Raw genomic sequence first — 22,385 nt, forward strand, 5'->3', positions numbered from 1 at the left:
AAAGGGAATTTCATATGGTTATATAAGAGCATATACATTAAATAATGCAAATAAAGCCACTTCAATGTAAGAGGTAAAAGTAAAGATGTAGTTCAATCCCTCAGTAAAATTTTTGGGAAATTTCCAATATATACTTAATATTGTCTTTTGTTAAAAATTAAAGTGCCAGATAACCTGCTAAAAAAAAAAAGTGACTGGAGCATATAGCAAGGTTACTGTATACAAAAGAAATATTAAAACCAAGTATATTTCTGCATAGCACTAACAAATAGACAAAATATTAAAAAGAGATATTTACAATTGCATCGAAAATTTTAAGTGGCTCTATTGATTACGAACCATAGGCTTCAACCTAGGGGTGTTAGGCAGCTTCCTGATCGCTGGGTAACAACGCCTTCTCACTTTTGCTTCTTTAGGGACCTCCTCTGTTTTCCTTTTGTTCCTTCAGTCCTTCCAACAGTTTTCTAATAGATTCTCTAAGTAAATGCTCTATTGAAGTGCCTGGACTGATTTCTATTTTCCAGAATGGACACTGATAATATTTTACAACTAAAATAAATATTAATTATAGGTGGATTAATTTCCTAAATGTGAAAGGCAAACCTATAAAACTTTTAGAATATAACATAACGTTTTTATTACCTCAGGGAGGGAAGAATTTTTAACAGAAAGAGCATTAAGCATAAAGGAAAAACTGATAAATTCTACTTCCATTAAATCAGAGCTCCTATTTATCAAAACACAGCAAAACGGAGCTAAAAAACGAAGTAAGAAATGGGATTTGCAACTCATAACTAAGAAAAAGCTAGCATGCAGAATATACAAAGAACTTCTATGCTTCTACAAATCAACCCAATAGAAAAATGGGCAAATGATTTGAATGGCATTTCACATTCATAAAAAGGAAATCCAAATGATAAATGAATATGAGTAGATATTCATTGGCAGTTTCTTTTTTAATTAAATTTATGGGGCAACATTAGTTAATATCATTATATAAGTTTCAGGTGTACAATTCTATAATACATCATCTGTATATTGCATTGTGTGCTCACCATTCAAAGTCTAGTCTCCTTCTGTCACCATATATTTGACCCCTTTTCTCTCTTCATCTTCCCCACAACCCTCTTCCCCTCTGGTAATCACCATACTGCTGCCAGTGTCTGTGAGTTTGTTTTGTTTGTTCATTTGTTGCTTTTTGTTTTATATCCCACATATAAGTGAAATCGTAGAGTTCTTGTCCATTTACGTCTGACTTATTTCACTTAACATGACATGCTCTCAAGATTCCTCCACACTGTCACAAATGACAATATTTCATCTTTATGGCTGAGTAATATTCTATTGTATACATGTGCCACGTCTTCTTTATCAATCATTCGTTACAGGAGACTTATGTTTCCATGTCTTGGCTATTGTGAATAATGCTGCAACGAACATAGAGGTACATATATCTTTATGAATAAGTGTTTTAAAATTTTTCAGGTAGATACTCAGAAGAAGGATTGCTGGGTCATATGGCATCTCTATTCTTAATTTTTTGAGGAACCTCCATACTGTTTTCCACAGATGCTGCACCAATTTGCTTTCCCTCCAGCAGTGTACGAGGGTTTGTTTTTTAAATTGTTCTCATAAGTTGAATTGCTTTGACATGAATTCTAATCATGTTGAGGACCACTATGAAATCACACCAAGTTTTGTTAAAACTATAAATACAGAAAAATGGCATTCCTTTGTTCCCTTGATTCATGCATTTATTCAACAGATATTTACTCAATAATTGTGACAGGGTTAGCTCCCTGATATGTTTTATACAATAAATTATAAGGAAAGAAAGACTTGAACTAAGGAAGAGTGAGAAACAAAGAATTGGGCAAACAGTAATGACTTAAATTTTCCAAGCCTTAGTTTCTTTCAATAATGTGAGAATAATTACAAGAATTCACAGGACCATTATGAGGTTTCAGTTTATTACACTAGTTCATTCTAGAAGATTCTCACATTTCTCCCTTATGCTTTCCCACATACTCTTCCATCTGTCTCAGATTGCCACTCCTTTCTTCCACTCTATTTCCTACATGCCAAACTTCTGTTTATTTTTAAAGGCTCAACTAAGAAATTATCTACTCAAGTGAGATTTCCTCAGTTTCTCTAAGCAGATTAAGGTGTTCTTTGGATTTCTCTAACTCTTTTTTCTTATCTTCCTCTCTTATAGGTCTTAACAGTTTGCATTTTCAGTATCTATCTATCTATCTATCTATCTATCTATCTATCTATCTCTGGAACTGTGTCTTATCTATTTTTTAACCATGTCTTTCATATTGCTTGGGAGGTTAGCAATAAATGTTACCTAAATAAATGAATAGCATTTCAGCACTGTGAAAATCACCCACATTCTTGATTAAATTATCGAGGCAGGAGAGAAAATATTAGAGCTAATAAAAAATTCAGTGAGTTCAAGACACTGGAAGAATTGAGATATATTATAAAAAGGACTGCTAATTAATAGTGGAAATGTTAAGATTCCACAGGTTATCTCATCCACATGAGTTCAGCTTTTTCCCAGAGATTTTCCAAGTGCTATAAATAATATCTTTTTGGAATAAGAAATCGTTTCAAGGGGACTTTGGCATGCATGTTTACCTGGGAGAGATTCTTCATTATATTAGCATGTAGTAATACATTTCCAGTCCATGAAAATCAGGGAATGAAACTGAAAGGATTGGCAAGCAAGATAAAAATTTTGAGAGTGCTAAAAGCAGTTAATACAATAAACACTGATTCTTAGTTTACAATTATTCCCTATTCAAAAATCATTTATTAAATTTTAAGAAAAACTTAGATGGACATATTTTGCTTAGGAAAACTATTTTAAATATCTGTATTCTTTTCACTTTCAAAGTAGCAGATAGAAACTGGGTACATTAAAAACCGTGTATCTTCCAGGTGACCACTATGTCATTATTTGGTTTGGAGACTTTCTGCCATCATTTTGAAAGTTTCCTTTATACCAAATTTTCCAAATTAATGATGTTGTACAGATCTATGTTGAAGCACCATTTTGTCCTCAAATTCAGATAGCGATAGGCAATGGGAAAACCAGAAATTTTGAGTAATTAAGCATATGTTTGCATTGCCGGAAAAGTTGGGAATTAATGTTTGTGTGGAGAGAAGCTGAGCCTCATTTTTTCTCTCTTTTTTTTTTTTTTTTTTTTTTAGTTCTAAGTAGAGCATGTGAATTTCAAAAGGGAGCCCCCTAAAAGTCAGGTCAAAATGAGGCCTGAGTGCAGTCTCATATGTGTGAGTGCAGTCTAGGGATACAAGCTAGAGCGCTAGAGTCCAATAGACATGGATTAATATTCTAGATCAATCCCCTTAATAATTATATACCCTATAAAATTTCCTTAACTTCTTAAAGTCTCAGTTTTCACATCTGCAAACTGCAACAGGAATATCCACCTAGTAAAGCTACCATAGGGATCCAGTGTACGCAAAGCTTGGCACAGGGCTTGACAAATAGGGTCAGGGAATAACACTGCTATTGCTATTGTTATTAATGATGACACAGAACCTCACTGTAGGTTCCATACTGGGTTCTAACTGCTAAAAATGACTGGTTCTCAACCTCAGTCCCCAAACTTTTGAGTCCAGATTTTATATGTTAAAAAGTGTTCATCTGCAACAAGTGAAACTTCTGTCTCAACTCAGATGAAATAACATAAAACATATTTTGCTGCATCATGATTAAGTTCAGATGTAGGAGTGACTTCAGGCTTGGTTAATAAAATGCTCAACTTTTTCATCAAGAGTTTAGGTTCTTTCCATCTCTTTACTCTACCATCACGAGATCAATTGCATCCTGTGGCTGGTTGTCTTTATAGTCTATGAATGGCTATAGTCTATGAATTTGCCCAGAAGCAATAGGGCAAAACGGTCCTTGGTCAAGTCAGGTAGGGAGAGAGTGAGAGAGAGTTATTGGTTAGTTTATTCCAGGAACCCCAAGCAATCTTCTCCCTTTGTGTCACTCTCAGTCATTCTTACTTTCTTTCCTTCCCTTCCTTCCTTCCTTCCTTCCTTCCTTCCTTCCTTCCTTCCTTCCTTCCTTCCTCTTTCTCTCCTTTCCTCCCTCCCTCCTTTCCTCCTTCTTTCCTCCCAATTTCTCTTTCTTTTTTTTCTCTCTTATTTCTCATTCTTTCTTTGCAATGATTAATCAAGTATTTACCATAGGCCTGTCACTCTGCTAAGTCATAGGGATACATCAGTGCACAAAACGGTCAAAAATCCTGCCCTCATGTAGCTTACATTCTAGTGGAGCCAAGTTGTTCCCACAACTAAACAAACCACTGGCCAGAAGAATGAGATGACAATGGTTAGAGACTAACTAGTTGGAGTGGAATGCATGTCGGGGAGTCTACTGCATTGGCCCAATACATCTCTCTCTCTCTCTCTTTCTCTCTCTCTCTCTCTCTCTCTCTCTCTCTCTCTCTATATATATATATATATATATATATATATATATATATATAATATATACATACATATATGTATACATATATGTATATATATACATATGTGTAATGTATATGTATACACACATATATATGTATATATATGTGTGTGTGTATACATATTATATATATATAATATATGTATATAAGTATATATACACATATACAAATATATTCATATATGTACATATATATGTTTGTTTTTTGTTTTCTTTTAAGGAGGGCGCAGCTCACAATGGCCCATGTGGGGATCGAACCGGCAACCTTGGTGTTATTAGCACCACACTCTAACCAAATGAACTAATCAGCCACCCCTCAAAATATACTCTTGAGGTCTCTTGTAGATATCAAATCTTCAAGCATCTCAGAGTCTATGGTAGGGGAAAATAATGCCCTATTTCTAAATAGCTACCTTTTTTTCTGCTTCTTTGACAAAAAAATAAAATTAGTTCTTCAATGGTATGCAATACATAGTCATTATCAGATATACTTGCTTATTTTATGTTATAATATGTTGTTAGTAAAATTCAAACTCACTTGCTATCTTTGGTTGTCATTTTAAAATCTCAGAGTTTGCATTTATTTTGGTTAATTATGTTAAAGTAATGTAATACTTTAATCATAAACTACATGATATACTATAATGGTAATCTTTAAATGCTCATTTCATTAAAATTTTATGTTGCATGCAAGACCTGTGAGTCTCTGCTGCTACAGCAAATCATTTCATAACTTTATCTAATAACAATGTCCAGAAGTGATTTTCAATTAAATTGAGTTGCTCATAATATATCAGAGTAAATGGATCTGAACCAAGTGTTGCTGACTGTACTTTTACTGTGGTTTCACAGTCATGCCAGAGCAAGGTTTCACTTAAATTCTCACCAAATCTTGACTGCCACCAGAGTAAAGTAACCTGTGAATAGTCCATAACTAAACTGTAATTGTTTTTTAAGGATACCATTATTTTGTATGTCTAGAACACTGAAAGAATGGTCTGTGCTAAATACTCATGGACAAAAATTGAATTCCAGTAAGGAATTCTTCATGCTGTGCTCAATCAATCACAATCATCTTTTGGGGACCTTCTGCTCAAGGCAGAGGGAGATAGACAGAATCCAAAGGTTTTACATAATAATCTAAGAAAAAATTATTAGTTTTACTTTGAAACGTTAGTGAGTTGTAAGCTGTACCATGTGTAACTTCTTTGCAGCCATTTTCTTTCTATCACTGTCATATCACATTAACAGTGACAGTGGAAGAGGGAAGAAGGTGACATAGTTAATGTCATTTTCTCTCTAAAATATCTACACCTATTCACCCTTATAGGTGTCAATAACTCCTTTAACCCTTACATAACCATTTCATAACTTTACCTTACAGAAACCCTAGGCAGTTGATATTATGAACTCCATCTTACAAATAAGGAGTCTCAGCTCACAGAAATCAACAAATTTGTCCAAAGTGCTACACTATTGACCAGTCTAGCATGCAGTGAAGAACATCAGAACCAAGCCCATATGCTGTTTATTTCAAGAATCTGTATGTCAATGTAAAGGACTGTTTACCTTATCAAGGAAAAAAGAAAATTTCCTTTGAGAAGAAAAATAATCACAATAATAATTCTACTTTTGTGTAACTGAAAGCTAAAAAAATAATAAAATTGACAATTAAGGAATTGATATAAAAGTCAATCATGTAATGAAGTCATTAAAATTTTGAGTCTGATATATTTTTGTAGGTTTTAAGTGTTTTTCAACTAAATTTCATTTACACACACTAGAAATTAAAAGAAAAAAAGATTTTGTGCAGAGCAGCAACCACCTTTCTTAAAGGTATTATGTGGAAAGGCAGAAGTTCATCTATTTTTAAAATAAGTGCATAGGGAGAGGTGGGATTTGCCCAGGATGGTTTCCATGGGCTCTTTCAGTTCTCTCTTTTCTCTAAGCAGCAGGATTCCAACATACCTGGGTAGTATAGGTGGTGGAATTGTATGATATCTAAATTTCTTCTAACAAAAAATCATATAATTGTGTAAAAGTTCTTAAAATGAGCATTACTACAATTAACAAAATTCAAAAGTCAATTCTAAAAAAGTAATTAGTCTATTTCAGAGGCAAGAAAAAAATCCTGAAAATGAAGAGATAACAGATGCAACCAGTAATGTGAGCCTGAGATTGTAGCACTTAGCTCAAGAAGAAGGAAGTTTAGCTAAGGAAGGAAGGAAGGAAGTTAGCTAAGGTTAGGAAGGAAGGAAGTTAGCTAAGAAGAAGTAGGCATTTCTTAAAGAAATACCTAATCTCAAATTTACCTTGATCGTAACTCTATTCCAACTGACTGATTCTAATGCCATACATAACCTCATTTAACATTAACTATTTCCTAAAGGCCCTGTCTCCAAATATAATCACATTGGGGATTAGGGCTTCAACATCTGAATCTGGGAGGGTGTGTGGGGGGGGGGGTGGACAAAAAACTTCAGACCACAGCAGGTCAACAGACTCTATCCTATCATCCCAACTGAAAAATCAGAGCCGGCATCCAAAAGTTTTGTGGGAACTATTGTATTAACTAGCTAAGTCCATGTAAAAGACTCTATATGAAATTCATAGTCAGAGTCTACCCAAGTAATTGATCTTGTGTGATGAAGTTCTTGATGGATGTAAGGGTAAGATGCCTATCTAGGTGATGAGAAATGTGGCTGGGTATCTACAGCATCTAGTAAAATAATAAGTAAAAATGAAAATTCACACTCCACTTCTGTAGATTATTATACCAGGCATAATAATCATCCAAAAATTGCATACAATAATTAGCCTTCTAGGGTGGATTTATAGACAAAAAAATAAATAGAAATATAATTTATTTTAAAGTATAAGAGACACTGGGATAGATTTATAATTTAGCAATAAATCTGGGGACTTAAAACAGACATGTTGGCTTTTTAAACAATCACCTAAAGATTGATACAGTAATTTATAATGGGAACATCTCATAACACAAATAAAATAAGCATCACTTTCTGTCAGAGTTGCCAAAGTACAGGAAGAAAAGCATAAATATAAAACTGCTCACCTTAGCAATTGAGTAATTTCTCATTGATTCATTGGGCACGGGGCCACTACCATATTTTCTAAACAATTTATAAAACATTCTTACATGTTCTCACTTAGTAAAGACATTTACCAAATGTATTACTAAAAACATTTACTAGACATTGAATTATATTGATATACTTTTATTATATGATATCGTATCACATTTTTCTCTTTTTGTTTTTATATCTATAGCCTTGATGACCTTAGAGGAGGAATGGCAATAATTTAAGATCATTTGTTTATTTTATTGTGTGGTTTTAGATTCTTGGAGATGACCTATGATTTGGGAACCAAGTTACTAATGATAACGGCCTACTAAAACTGTGGCTCCAATAACATGTACAAGGCAGGGAAGGTATGGACATTTACACCCACATTTTAATGGAATGTTAACAGCACTATGACTGTATGTGGTTTCTGCTTTTGACAAGAGTGGCTGGAAAAGCCCTGTAACACTTTAGGAAGTACCTGGATTTGACATGAGTATGGAATTGCATCACAGCAGGGCATATTCGTGTACCAGAATTGCTACTCTTATGAACAAACATAATAAATCTTTACTATTAAAAAAAATAAAATAAAATAGTTATGCACTTCTATCCCAAGGGCTCAACTTACAATTAGAGTCCAGAGTCATAGCCACTGTAGGAGGAAAGCTAGTGCTAACATTTTCCCACTGATTAGGACATTTCAATTTCAGCCACAAATTATTTTAATGAATGAATCAATAAGGCACATACTTTTAAAAGATAGTTTATATCATATTTTTTTAATCGTAAACAAAATCATAACAGGAAGTCTTATTCATGGAAAAAACAAAGGATGTTGCAAATTAGATAAAGTTCTTAAATGTAATTTCATGGACATGAAGAGAAAGTGTTTTGTAAGTATAGTAGAAGTTATTTCCATTTCAATAGCACACCTACCCTCCAGATAGCATGGAATGTCACAGCCTTCTGAACACAGACCTATACTGCCACATTGCCACCAAAGCCAGGACCCTGTCATTGACTCTGTAGGTAGTGGCCATGCGCCCATAAGGGTCTTATTCTCATGCACCTACATGCAGATTTCATACTATCTCTCAGGAATTTAGCTCTTAATAGTTGTGGTCCTAGTGCACAAATAATCCTCTCCTATCATCTCATCGTCACTCTTTCTCACTCTAATGCTCCTAGTCACCCATTTTTCTCCTACGACCACCAACCTATTACCACTTTTAACTCAGTCTGAATTTTCTCACTCACCACATTCTAACCTAGTCTTCCGCCCAGAGTTTCTCCCTCTCACCCCTACTAACTGCCTCCACTTCAGTGTTCTGGATAGTATCTCTTCACCTTTGTTTTTGGTAAATGCTTTTTTTTTTCTAAAGAGTTTTTATTTCTCTTTGTTTCTTTAAATTCACTGAACTTAGGACCTAATGATCCATGACCCAGTTCCCTCTCACCTGATAATTACTTTCTTCCATTGCCCTCCACTTAGTAGGCCAATATTGTCATCTTCTCTGTGACCCATACATACAAATAATCACATATCCTTAACTTTACCATTTTCCCTTAAAGACACGTCAATAATAATCTTTCCTAAACTTAATAAACTTATTCTGTGATCCTTTCTAACAAGTAACTACCTAGGTTTCCATGAGTTTTGCTACTTGTGTATGTACCTCAAATTCAATTTTTATTTAACTATTCAAATTTCTTGTTTCTCATTATATAATAGATTTTCAGGAAGGAAACTTAGAATTTTAACTATTACAAAAGAGTCTATTGGATCTTTGATTCTAAAATGAGGCAATTCTGAAAATGAAATATGAATTATGAACTGATAGAAAGTACATAGATAGCAATACATAAGTGTCTATAAATACCAAGAATTAAGAAGAGTGTATAAATGAACCAGGGGAAAAGAACTTTGAGAAGAAATAGTCACAAAATAGAGGCACAGAATATAGAAACATGATTTGGAAACTTCTCTTCATTCTAGTGTGCATCTTACAAACTGAGGCCAGGAAAACTCTCAAACCTGATAATGTAAAAAGAAATTCCTAAAAATTGCATCTATAATCTTTTAAAATATAAACAAAGAGTGTTATGTATAATATGGTGTATGTTAGAACAGAAATTGTAACACAGAGAGTTAAGAAAGAGGAATTTTAGTGCTAACCAGAGGAAAAGAGCACTTCTTAAAATCAAAAGCTAATTATTAAGTATCTGAATTTATTTATATGTGCAGTAATATAGCTTACTAAGATTTTTCAAGTTAATTAAAAAGGCAATTATCAGTGTTTTCACTTTAATTAGCTAATAATTTTAGTGAATTAGTAAACAATTCAGTAAATCAGCTAATAATTTATGTATTTTTTTATGTTAACCCCCAAAGAATATATCTTGTTGGAATATATCCAATTGTAACTCACTTTTGGTATAATTGTTGAGCCATGTCTCAGTAAAAGGGGGTGTGGGGAAGGACTTAAAAAATACCACTAAGCCATCTTATCTTGCCTGACTGCTTTTCTTACACTACCAAAGCTACTCATGAAACTGAGTATGTATCAGAATATTGCCAGATATAAAAGCAGACAGATCTTAAGAATTCATACCTCTTTCTAATATAAATTTTAAAACGAAACAAATGTAGCATATTATGACTTCCAGATAAAGCCTGCCATGCTGACCTTTATCCTTACCATGTGCTGAATAAACACATGTATTATTTTCAGTTCCTTGTAAAACTTTAGTAAAACTTCAGTGAAAAGTCTTTTAAGAGCTAAACCCATTAAAACAAAACAAATGAGAGAAGAAAACAGAGCAATTATTTTAGAAGCTGGAAGCTAGATGGAAACATGGTAACTGTAACTAGCTTATTAGCACATTGAGAAGGCTGAACCTTAAAACCGTATAACAAGTTCAAGAAGCAATCTTACTTAAATATAGATCCTTAAACACCTGAGGAATTGGCATATTAAGATAGTTTTGAAAATTGATTAAATTAGCATAAACCCATAAGAATTGGTTAAAACTTGCTTAAAAAGCATTAAGAACCAGATCTTCTTCTCTATTCCAAAGTCTCTAGGCTACTGTTTCTCTCCTACATTGGCAGAGAACTATAGGTATATTTTTTGACAACTTTATTGGGATATAATTCACAAATACAATTTACCCATTTAAAGTGTACACAGTTAACCTTTGAACAGTGCAGGGGTTAGGGGTACCCTCCTCCTTCATAGTCGAAAATCTGTGTGAAACTACAGTAACTCAATGGTTTAGCGTATATTCATAGAGTTGTGAAACTGTCATCACAATCAATTATAGAGCATTTTCATTACCCCCAAAAGAACCCCATATCCATTAACCATCACATTCCGATGTCCCCTTCCTCTCAGCTCTAAGAAACCATTTAATCAAATGAATTAAAATTCATTATATTTTAAATAATTAAATTTTAATTAATTAGCTAAAATTTCTGTCCCTACATATTTACCTAATCTGGACATTCAATATAAATTGATTAATTCACTATGTGCCCTTTTATGAAGCGTCTGTCACTTAGATTCATGCTTTTAAGGTTCATTCCTATTGTAGCATGTAGCAGTACTCTATTCCTGTATATTGCCAAATAGCATTCTATTGTATGTACATACCACATTTTGTTTACCTATTTTTCCACTGATGGACATTTGAGTTGTTTTCACTTTTTACATATTATGAATAAAACTGCTAGGAACATTTGTATGCATGTTTTTGTACAAATATATGTTTTTATTTCCCTTAGATATAGACATAGGAGTGGTATTTCTGTGGCATATAGTAATTTTATGTTGACTCTTTTAAGGAATTAACAGATCGTTTTCAAAAGCAGCTGCACCATTTTACATCCCCACCAGCAAGGCACGAGATTTCAATTTCATATCCTCATAAAATGTATCTGCTTTCTTCATTTAACCACCCTCATGTGTATGAAGTGGTACCTATTGTGATTTTTATTTGCATTTTAGAGGATTTATTTATTTATTTTGAGATAGTATCAAAAGTCTCATGCCCTGGGAAATTTCACACATAAAAAAATTTTATATATTAATATGGAAAGCCTCATTCTAATCTCTCACTCTGCTCCCAAAACTCTGGCAGCTACATACATATCATCCAGGCAAGTGAACGGAAAAAATCTGGGCATTCACTCTGAACAGCTCAGGAGAAAGAATCTAAGATACAGACATCAAACATTCACCAAAGAAATATCCCACAATGAAACTCAAAATTAATTAGCCTCACCCATACACTCAGAGCTTCCAATCATCTCTTTAGTACTCTAATTATAAATATAGGCTGTCAACTAGGACTTACCATACATTTTAAGAATAACTATGAAGTCAAAGACAGAAACCAACCAAAACAGGAAAGAAGCACTTTAGATTAAAAGAAAAACACACACACACACAAAAAAAAAACAGTGATGTAAGGAAAAGAAAAATTTAAAAATAATAAATCTTAATTATCATTAATACCTGAAAGAAATAAGTTATTGCATCCACGAACCAGCATTGTGTGCTACATAAAGGAACATTCAGAAAACAAAAAGTAACAGCTTTCATGGTTTACTGATAGAAGAGTAGACATGAAAAACTCAAGTGGACAGTGTGGAAGAAGGAATTGAAAAAATTTCCTAGAAAGTATGCCAAAAAGACAAGAAAATAGTAAATAGGAGAGTAAGGTAAAAAATAATAGGAAACCTTTGGTAGACTCAATAACCAATCAATAGATATTTCAGAAAGGCAGAACTGAGAAAATAGAGGGAAGAAATAAATTAAATTATTCAAAAGATTTTCAAGGTACAGAAAGACATGAGTGCGCAATTTGAGAGAGTCCAAAAAGCACCCAGTGGAAGCATAAAAATAGACTCATTCGAAGGCATACCATCATGAAATGTCATCACAGTGGAAACAAAGAGAAGATCCTTCAAGCTTCCAGAAAAAAATATGCAAAGACAGGCTTCTGGGCGCAATATGGAGGCAGTGAAAAGAGTGCAGCAAATTTTTATAATCTCCTTAAATCCCCTCCAAAAAATAGTAAAAGAACAATTAAAGAACTTGGAGAAAATACAAATAATAATATTGTTAATAAAACTAGATAATAAGAAACCCTTGGGAACATTCAGGTGGGGCAAAAATATCAATAACAAGCACAGGTGTTCTGGCACCAACAGCTATATAGTGCTAATGATGAAAATAAAAAATGCAGAGGATGTTCTAAGCTATAGAACACAGTAATCACCAATAAATACTATCCCCATGAAGAAAGCACAGAAACACTGAACGAACTCTATCCAAATAAATTTGAGAATAACCAATGAACTTTGAAGAAGACTTCCTAGGCTCCAAATAACAGGTTAGTGAACAAAATCTCCAGGACATCACTAAGCAAGACACAAGAAATTTAAATAATACAGAAAAGGCGAATCACTAGTGGAATGCAAAAATATTAACATTTCAAAAGGAAAAGTGTACTCTGAAGTAAAACCACAGAAGGAGAAATCACATTGGGAATCGGGAGAACACTAGGGATCCCAGGAAGAGATAAAGTTCAGATACTACATGGCAAAAGAAACCAATAGAGCATTGAGTAACAGCCAAGTAGAATGTTTAACAGTGATATTGCCATTTTGAAAAGCAAGGCTGGTAGAGCTCTGGACAGTATAGATAGAGAGGCAAGAAGTCAATCTGAATCAGATCAGGCTAAGCTCTGAGAGATGTGTAAGTGGCTAAAACAGATAGATAGATAGATAGATGATTGATAGATAGATAGATAGATAGATAGATAGATAGATAGATAGATAGATAGATAGATATAGATTAGATATATCTAATCTCAAGGAGCAGGCAATATTACATTCATTTTATAGATGAGAAACCTGAGGCTCAGAGAATTTATGCAACTGATCAAAATCACACATTATACACTGTCAAAGCCCAGAAACCCAATAAAGAAAGTTTCCTCTTTTTTTTTTTTTTTCATTTTGCCTTTGGCCAGCTCTGCAAAAATTGTCATTGCAAAAGAATAGAGGGAAAAAACTCATGTAAATAGTTGCTGCTTTTCAGTTGCTTTTTATAATATATTAAAAAAATCAGGATCTGAAAATCTTCAAGTTTTAACAGCCTTTGACTCATTCAGTGTTTGAGGGTCTAAAATGAAATCCATACAAAGGACGAGCTGTGCATGCCAACTTGTCTCATTTGTTTCCCTTTCCTTTCCCCAAATGTCTTGCAGCTTGCTTGATTCACTCCAGTTGGAAGAGTACAAATAATTCCCTGAGCTATTTGATGTGGATAATAACCAACCACCTTATGTAAGATATTCCGAGGTTGAAAAGTGAAAGGAATTACTGTAGAAGGGAGATGAGTCCAAGGACCACATCAGCAAAGTGTGAGAATGCGGAGACAGGAGTAATGTTGGGGACGCAAGCCAAAACCCACGCCTGAAAGCTGCCCTGGAAACAAGGACAATTATTGTCCCCCTGAGGAGCTGTACTGAAGAACACAGACTACTAGTCATACCTAAAACTATAAAACTATCTAAGTTATGTCAGTAGGACCACTTCCATAGGTATTTGGTTTCATGCCATTATAAATTTTTATTAAATGCTTAGGTCTCAAATTTATCCAAAAGAACTTTTATTTCCCCCAATATTTGCTCAGATGTTATCCATCCGAGATAGAAAGGCATTTCTATATTCTTTGTCTATGTTAAACAGTTAATGCCCTAACAGCCAACACTAGCCAAATGGTGAATTTAGGTAAAGATTTAAAGATTATCGGGATAGTTGTCAACTATTTTATTTTAAAAATTGCCTGCATTGTGGTTCTTCATTTCACTTTAACTCTGAGAGTGCTGACAGCCCTGCTTACTGTGCCAGCCCACACTGCCCGGTCTTAACTGGATAAACTTCCTTCAACAGTGAAAGGATAAAGAAACAAAAGGAAGGTGTTAGATATTGTTTGGTTCTGCTAGCACACATGACTCTGAATCATTCCCACACAAAAATAAATAAATAAATAAATAAAGTCCAGAACCTGTAGAGAATCATTAGTGAAACCGAAAAATAAACCATCAAGTTAGGGAATGAGTAGAAATAGCCTCATTGGTGGCTTAAGAATAAGACCCGTGGCTGGTCTAAGACTGTTAACACAACTTCCAGAGAGCTCTGGGTAACCAGCCCTGGTGTCTGTTCTGCAGCTTTAAGTTCAGGAGTTTATCTGGACTCAGCCAGCCTGGGTAGGACAAGGGTGATAAATGAAGGCTGTTCCTGCCTGAGTGTTCTGCTCTCTGTGTAACTTGCAGTCACATCGTATAGTGTATAATCCTGCGATCTGGGAGACAAATACTGCTCAGAAGAGGTGGTCCTGTTACATACATCCAGACTCCTTTAGGTATAGTCTGTAGACGTACCCTGGGCTCCTGTGTGTATGTATAATGCTGACGTGGGGAGTGGGGTTGGCAGTTGTGCTTTCTGAGGCTCTGATGGGCTCTTGCTGACTCAGACATTGCCATCCACAACAGTTTACCCTGCTGGCATCTGGTAGGAACCCCTCCAGAATTGTCCTGAGGATCTTTGCAGACTGCACAAACTTCCCTCTATATTATTTGGAAAAGGAATCTTATTCGATTGACCCAACAAGTATGTTTGTCTTTCTGTGAGTGCAATTCTGCTGGGACAATTGATAATTGTCAATACAAAGCTTGTGCTTGGAATTCAGCATTTTGCACTGGGGCTTCAGGTAACAGAAAAGAAAAAGCCCTGATTTAATATCTTCGTCTACACATACAAAAATACATGTTAAATAAAACAGATATTTATATATATAAATATGTATGTATATATTTATGTACCTATTATATATTATGCATGTATTTATGTATAGTCATGCATATATAATTATAATACATTCTAAGAGTTTTCCTAATTGCCTTCATAATGGGAATGGTACTACAGAAGGAAAGGATTATAAGCTTAAGTGGCTTATTAAGCAAAGATTTTTTTCAATTTAAATATGTATGATTTGAAGGGCTCTCACCTGAGCTCTATAATAAAAATTTTTTCCCCAAGCATTTTAATTATAGATCTTCATATTTGCAAACCATTCCAGGGAGGCAATGCAATACAAAAGTGTCACCGAATGCAGCAGGTGTAGGTGATGCCCCAACACTGTCTCTTCGAATTTTTATGTAAAATTAAGCTAGGAATTGAAAGCTCTGATTCCCCAAACCACTAATTTCAGTTCAAAACTTTCTTAACTTTGCTTCTCACAAAATATTCAAGCTAGCTTTCCAGAAAATCAGGAATCTAAGCATGAGGATGGAATTAAGAAAATTAAGACTTTTTAGAAAACATATTGAAGTTTTACATTAAGCACTAAGCTACACTAAGCTATTTAAGGTCACTGACTTCAACAATTAAACAAATGAGAATTCGAGCTATAAAAGATGATTTTTTTTGCATTCTTTTTTTAAATTAGTTTCAGGTGTACAAAACAATGTAATAGTTAGACGTTTATCATTTTAAAAGATGATTATTTAAAACGCAAGGAATATCCTCATCCACAAATGTGATCAAACAGCACTGATCTTGGCCCTTCATGCAGCTCTGGATCAAATGTCTCAGGATAAAGCTCCTTCAGCTTTGGTGCAGACTACAAGCCATGAAGAGAGAGCTAAAGCACCACAGGAACAGAGAGAAAGAGAAAGACAGAACAGCTTTCAAGTTTGTATTGCAATTATGCTCATTTGTGCACCTCGTGGCCATCGTCCCAACCAGAGCCGGACTTCAGTTGCTCCTTCCCCTGACTCCTATTTGAGATCAGAGGCTACCACAGAAAGCCACAGGCTACCTTCCTTAGGCTCCGGACATTCCTTCAGGCTCTACCCTCAACACTTTGCCTTCGTGAGGTCTCTCCCCTTTGTTTCTCATGGCTTCACATCTACAATCACTTCATCTGCATGGCCACATCACAAGACGTATCTGGCGAACACTGGATGGCTTTAGTTCCTTCTTCTTTAGAAGAGAGTCCCTCCACATCATGCCCTCGCTGTAGCCTGTAGGGAAGTGATGCACCATGTACACACCAACCAAGTCCTGGGATGCCCAGTGCCCTGGCCCCATCTGAGAAGCAGGATCTGATAAGTTATTGTGCTTGAAGACCTCCAATGCATAATTTTCCCTTTAAATACAACGTGTTCCTCAAAAGAAAATAAGAATAGAGAGAAGAGTGAGTGTTATGCTAAGAACACCTAATATTCTAACAGTGTATTTCAACCTAATAGTCTAACAGTGTATTTCAAGTATCAATGGCTGTTCTTATCCCCTACTATTTGTACCTTTCTGTTCATCTTCTTTTCCTTCTCTTTCACAGTAGGTATATGTTTGGGGGCGGGGGAGAGGGGAGATATGTACATTCCTGCTTTTTCCTATATTGTCATTCTGTGTTTCCCTTACTCTTTTACCCATGACCCACTGAGATTGATTCCAGGAATAGAGGGTTAATTCCAGGAGTAGAGGGTGCATTTTTCCATTCCTACAGGCAAAGATTATGATTCCTGCCATCCAGCACTACACCATCTCCTTGGGATGAGATAGAAACCATAGTGCTCCGGAATTAAATGAATCCTACACAGTCCAGCATCTTTGTCAAGGGAATCATTCTCCCTGGCAGAGGTAATCCGACAGATAACTATATATTCCTTTAACAGCAAATTAGAGTCATAGAAGTACAATTATTCTCAAACATTCCCGTTAAATTATCAAAAAAGAAACTAGTTATTTTGTGAAGTATATACAAAGTAGTACTTTTAGTCATTGAAAATTACTTATTAAAAGTATTATATCATTATTATTGTAGTATTTTAAAAGTCAACTAATTACCCCCAAAGGATGGCAAACCAATACAGCAACATGCTTTCTAAATAAAACAAAGACCACTAGTTTTGACACTCTTTCTACTAGAGTACTAATTAATGAAGTATTTGCGTAACTGTGAAGAAAAACTACCAAAAACAAGTTCCTATTTTTATATATGTAATAAAATTGTTATGGTTGACTATTTGTACGTTACTAATAAAAATAGTACTGCGAATAGCCTCTTCTTGGCTTGACTTATATTAGAAAGTGATAGACACGAATTCACTGACCTTCATTCCATGTAAATGTATACATGAACAAATATACATTTATATGTGTTTTTTTCTTTAAACCTTTATAAAGCTTTTTCTACTATGTGCCAAATACTTGGTCGTATACTAACCCTCATGAAATCCTATGAAGCAGGCTTATTATTTCCATTTTATGAGAATGATAAAACTTGGAACATGTAGATAACTTACTGAAGGTTTCACATCTAGCGAGTGGCAGAACTGGGATCAAAACTCAGGTCTTTTGAATCCAAATCCTAAGTTTGTTCCCAGATGCATTTTATCCAATCATACATGTGCGTGTATTTTATTTTGTAAAATGATGTAAGAGAAAGTGGCCTCTGGTAAAGCCAAACATTGAGGTAAGTTGAACTGAACGTGTCTTTCCTTTTTCTTTCTCTGTCCCAAACTCCCCTTTTCTGGCTCCATCATTTGACAATGCGTAATATTAACACTGCCCAGAAAAATTCAGGGAAACTGAAGGTGAGCAATGAGGATTCTTCTATACCGTTAAATACTTTCACAGTTACTCCATTTGACTGGCAGATATAAAACGGATTCTCTGTGAAATCCATCACATTGCCTAGGACTGCTCCAAGCTTAATCTCAGTGACAAATGTTTAAAGTTAATCATCCGTTTGCTTCCATCTCTCCTTTGAAGACATTGATCAAGCTATGTTGACAGAGTCGTGATGAAATATCAGGCTCTGGGAAATGCTGAGCTGGCTTGAAATCTACTACTATTTGAACACAAGGGAACAGATTGAGGGACATCTGTCATTTTCTTTGGCGTTGACTGTTGTCTTCAATTTAAGGCCAAATGTATTTTGGTCAGAATTGTAGATTCTAAAAATGTTACAAATGCTTATCATGAAGTTCATGACTGGCAATAGGCAAAATCAGGCTTGTATACTAATAATAATATCATTTAAATAACCAAAGGTCAAAGACCCTTAGCATTATAGGACTCAGGAGATAAAAACTCATTCATGTTCTGTTAACGGTACCTAAACAATGAAACAGCACTCCTTTAAACTTCCTTATGTGCCTTATATACCTGCCTTTGAAAAGAAAGCGTTGCAAAAATTATTTTCCATATAATTTAATGGTTCGAGTTTCAAATGCTATTTAAAGTCATATTTTTCTATACTCTTAAACTAACAATTATTTTCCCTCTCCTATACATATAAGGAAGTGCACGTAGTTTTACAGACTACATGGAGAACAGAGTCATGCCATTAAGTCAGAATATTTAGAATGTACAATAATTTACATTGGACTCATGGAGAAAAGAGAGCCTCTATAAATTATATACACTAAAAAGAGAAATGCCAGGAGTCAGGTGGGTGCTGCTAGCTCTGTGTAGACTCTCCTCAATACCTGAATGTATAACTTTCCAAGTTATTCAAGGAAATTCTTCAGAAAGTGAAAATTGTATTACAAATATTGCTCACAGCCTAAGAATAGATTGAAAAAGGCAGTTATCCATAAAGTAGCAGGGTTATAATACATACTCAGGAGAGTCCCAGATGCTAGCAGTTGAGGGCATGTAGTGTTAGGAAGAAAATAACAAAAAAAAGAGAAAGAATCTTGCCTTTTGTAGTCATGGTACAGAGCTATTCCCAATTAAAAAAAAAAAAAATGTTTTGTAGCAGTCACTTTGTATTTCTCCCAGTGCCCTTCTTCACATATCTCTTGAACCTCTTTCCAGTTTTCCAATGTCATCATGTTCCTCTCACATGAAACCAGCTCCGAAACTATTTAATGATGAAAGTAATTAAATAATGATCTGGAGCCCAATATACATTCAATTTTTTTTACCAGAAGAATTTGTGGTTGCTTATTAACAGAGAAAAATCTATCCCATTCTAACCACGGCACCAACGGTTATGTAGGCTATGTTTCTCTGAAGTGCAATGGGAAGACTCACTGCATACTAGTAGCTAGGAGTTCAGATAGTGGCTGGCATTTTTTCTGGGGAACTAGGAAATGCAAATATGTATTTATGTATGTATCTAAGTCAGGTTGAGAACAGTAGATGAAATAAGATGTTGACATGTAGTTCACTACTTAAAAATAGTTCTATAAATATTGTACATTATTATTTTTATCACTGTTGTGAATTTTAAAGGATACTCTTGAAGAGTCTTAAGCCAGAATGTGATGATATCCAACTATATTTTTTAAAATATTATATGAAGAATGGAACAATGGTGACTTAACAATGTGCTCTTGAAATTCATTTACAAGAAAATAATGTGCTAGCATATTCAAGAAAAAATGAGAAAAAAAGAATAATGAAAATACATTTGTCTTACATGGCATTAAAATTATGCAAAAATTTTTAAAAAGATACAGATACTCAAATATACAGTTCCTATTTTTGTTTTTGTTCTTAAATTATACTTGCTTATGTTATTCAATATTTCTTAGAGATTTTTCATTTCAGTATATAACTCTACTTCACTCTTTACATAGTATATAATTCAACTGATCAACTTTTACAATAAGTTTCATTAAAAGGTACTAAAAAGTAGCAAGCATGCAGAATTATTATGCTATTATGCTAAAAAGAAAAACTACAGCAGATTTCTGTCTTTGGTATGCTGATGTGACTAACCCCTGTCCAGACCAACCCTCTGGTTCACACTGATAACAATTATAAACTGTAGGCAAAATGCAAATGACAGCTACCTAAGGATTCTAAAGACTAATCAAAGCATTTTGGAAGGGAGTCAACTGGAGAAGTAATCAGAATTTCCCTCCTCCCTTTCTTATGGCTGTAGAGGCTGAAAATTTTTCCCTTCTTCCCTTCTAGGTTCTTTGGCTGGTCTAATGATTAAATTGACATAAGACAGGTTAACAAGAGAGAAAAAAACTTAATTTTGTATGTATGGAAGCCCCACAAAGACATCGGAGGCTTCCCAACATTCAGGTAATTGCAGATTATATATGAGAAGGAGGTACGGGGGTCTGGGTCTCAAAGGGGAGGGAGACAAATCACAGGAAGATGAGAAGAGTAGATGTTTGGTAAACAAATGTTTGCCATGCTATGCAGATAAGTCTTTCTGATATAAGAACATATCTTTAGTATTAGTTCTCTTCCTGGTATAGCTCCCCTCCCCGCCAACTAAATTCTTTTCAGCGGTTAAGGGAGAAACAAAAAGCTTTTCCTGAGTTTGTTGAGTCTTAATTGCCTTGGGCTCAAAACAATCCAAGTGCCAAAGTGGCACATTTTGGGGTTATTTACTCTGCTCCTCCTCATAGCTTTGCCCTGAAGGTTAAAATGAACAAAGCCAGAATCTAGTTCTTTGCAAAAATCAACAAAATTGGTCAACCTTTATATGTCCAGCCAAACTCTAATACCAAACCTGATGAAGACTTCACAAACACACACACAAAGGTATAGAGCAATATCTCTTCTGAACATAGATGCAAACATCCTTAAGTAAATATTAGCAAATCCAAACCATCAATATGTGCAAATATACGCAATGTAATCAAGTAGGCTTTATACCAGTAATGCAATGTTGCCTTAACATTAAAAGAAATTAATCAATGTAATTCATCATATTAACAGAATAAAGATAATATCACCAATTCAATAAATGAAAATTTGTAAAATTCAATACCTAATCATAATAAAAACCTCAACAAATTAAGAATAGCAGGAAACATCTTCATTCTAATAGAGAGCATAGGCAATATCTACAACTAACATAATCCTTAACAATGAAAGACAGTTTGTGTCCTGTGCCTCTTGTACAGGAAAAAGGTAAAGATGCTCACATCCACTATTTCTTGTAAAATTGTACATCAGGTCCTAGAAATGTCAATAAAGCCAAAAAAGAAAGAAAAGGCACAAGGAACAGAAGGACAAAATAATATTGTCCCTATGGTTGTATATGTACAAGAATACAAAAACAATTACTAAAATTAAGAAGTCAGTTTTGGAAGAATGCAAGATATAATGTTAATATAGAAAAAGTCCGTTGTTATTTTTATTCACTGGCAGTAAAAACGGCAATCAGCTTCATTTCCAATAACATCTAAATCCTAAAATTCCTAGGAATAAATGTAACAAAAGAATCACAAAACTTCTACAGTGAAAACTGCAAAACATTATTGAGAAAAATTAAGATCTCTCCAAATAAATGGAGAGATACACTATGTTCATGAGTTGAAAGGCTCAATATATGTCTTTCCAAATTGGTCTATTGAATCTATACATTCCCAAGAAATTATTCCAGCAGGCATTTTGCAGAAATTAGCAAGCTGATTTTAAAATTCATATGGAAACGGATAATTCCTAGCCAGAGAATGTTTTAAAAGAACAGCAAAGTTGGAGCACATACCCTACGTGATTTTAAGTCACAATCCTCAAACAGTGTGATATTGGTAAAAAGGTAGACATAAAGATTAAAGAAACATAATAGATAGTTGAGAAATAAGGTCATTTGATTTTCTATAAAACTGCCAAGGCAATTCAATGGTTAAAGGACAATGTTTTTAGTTTTCCTCAAAGGTCTGATGATCATTGGTTGGTGGTTCATACTTACAGTGAAGGTCTGTTGATTGGCATAGTTGTCTTCCGCACT

This window comes from Rhinolophus ferrumequinum, chromosome 3, assembly GCF_004115265.2.
Source record: "Rhinolophus ferrumequinum isolate MPI-CBG mRhiFer1 chromosome 3, mRhiFer1_v1.p, whole genome shotgun sequence".
Classification (NCBI taxonomy): Eukaryota; Metazoa; Chordata; class Mammalia; order Chiroptera; family Rhinolophidae; genus Rhinolophus; species Rhinolophus ferrumequinum.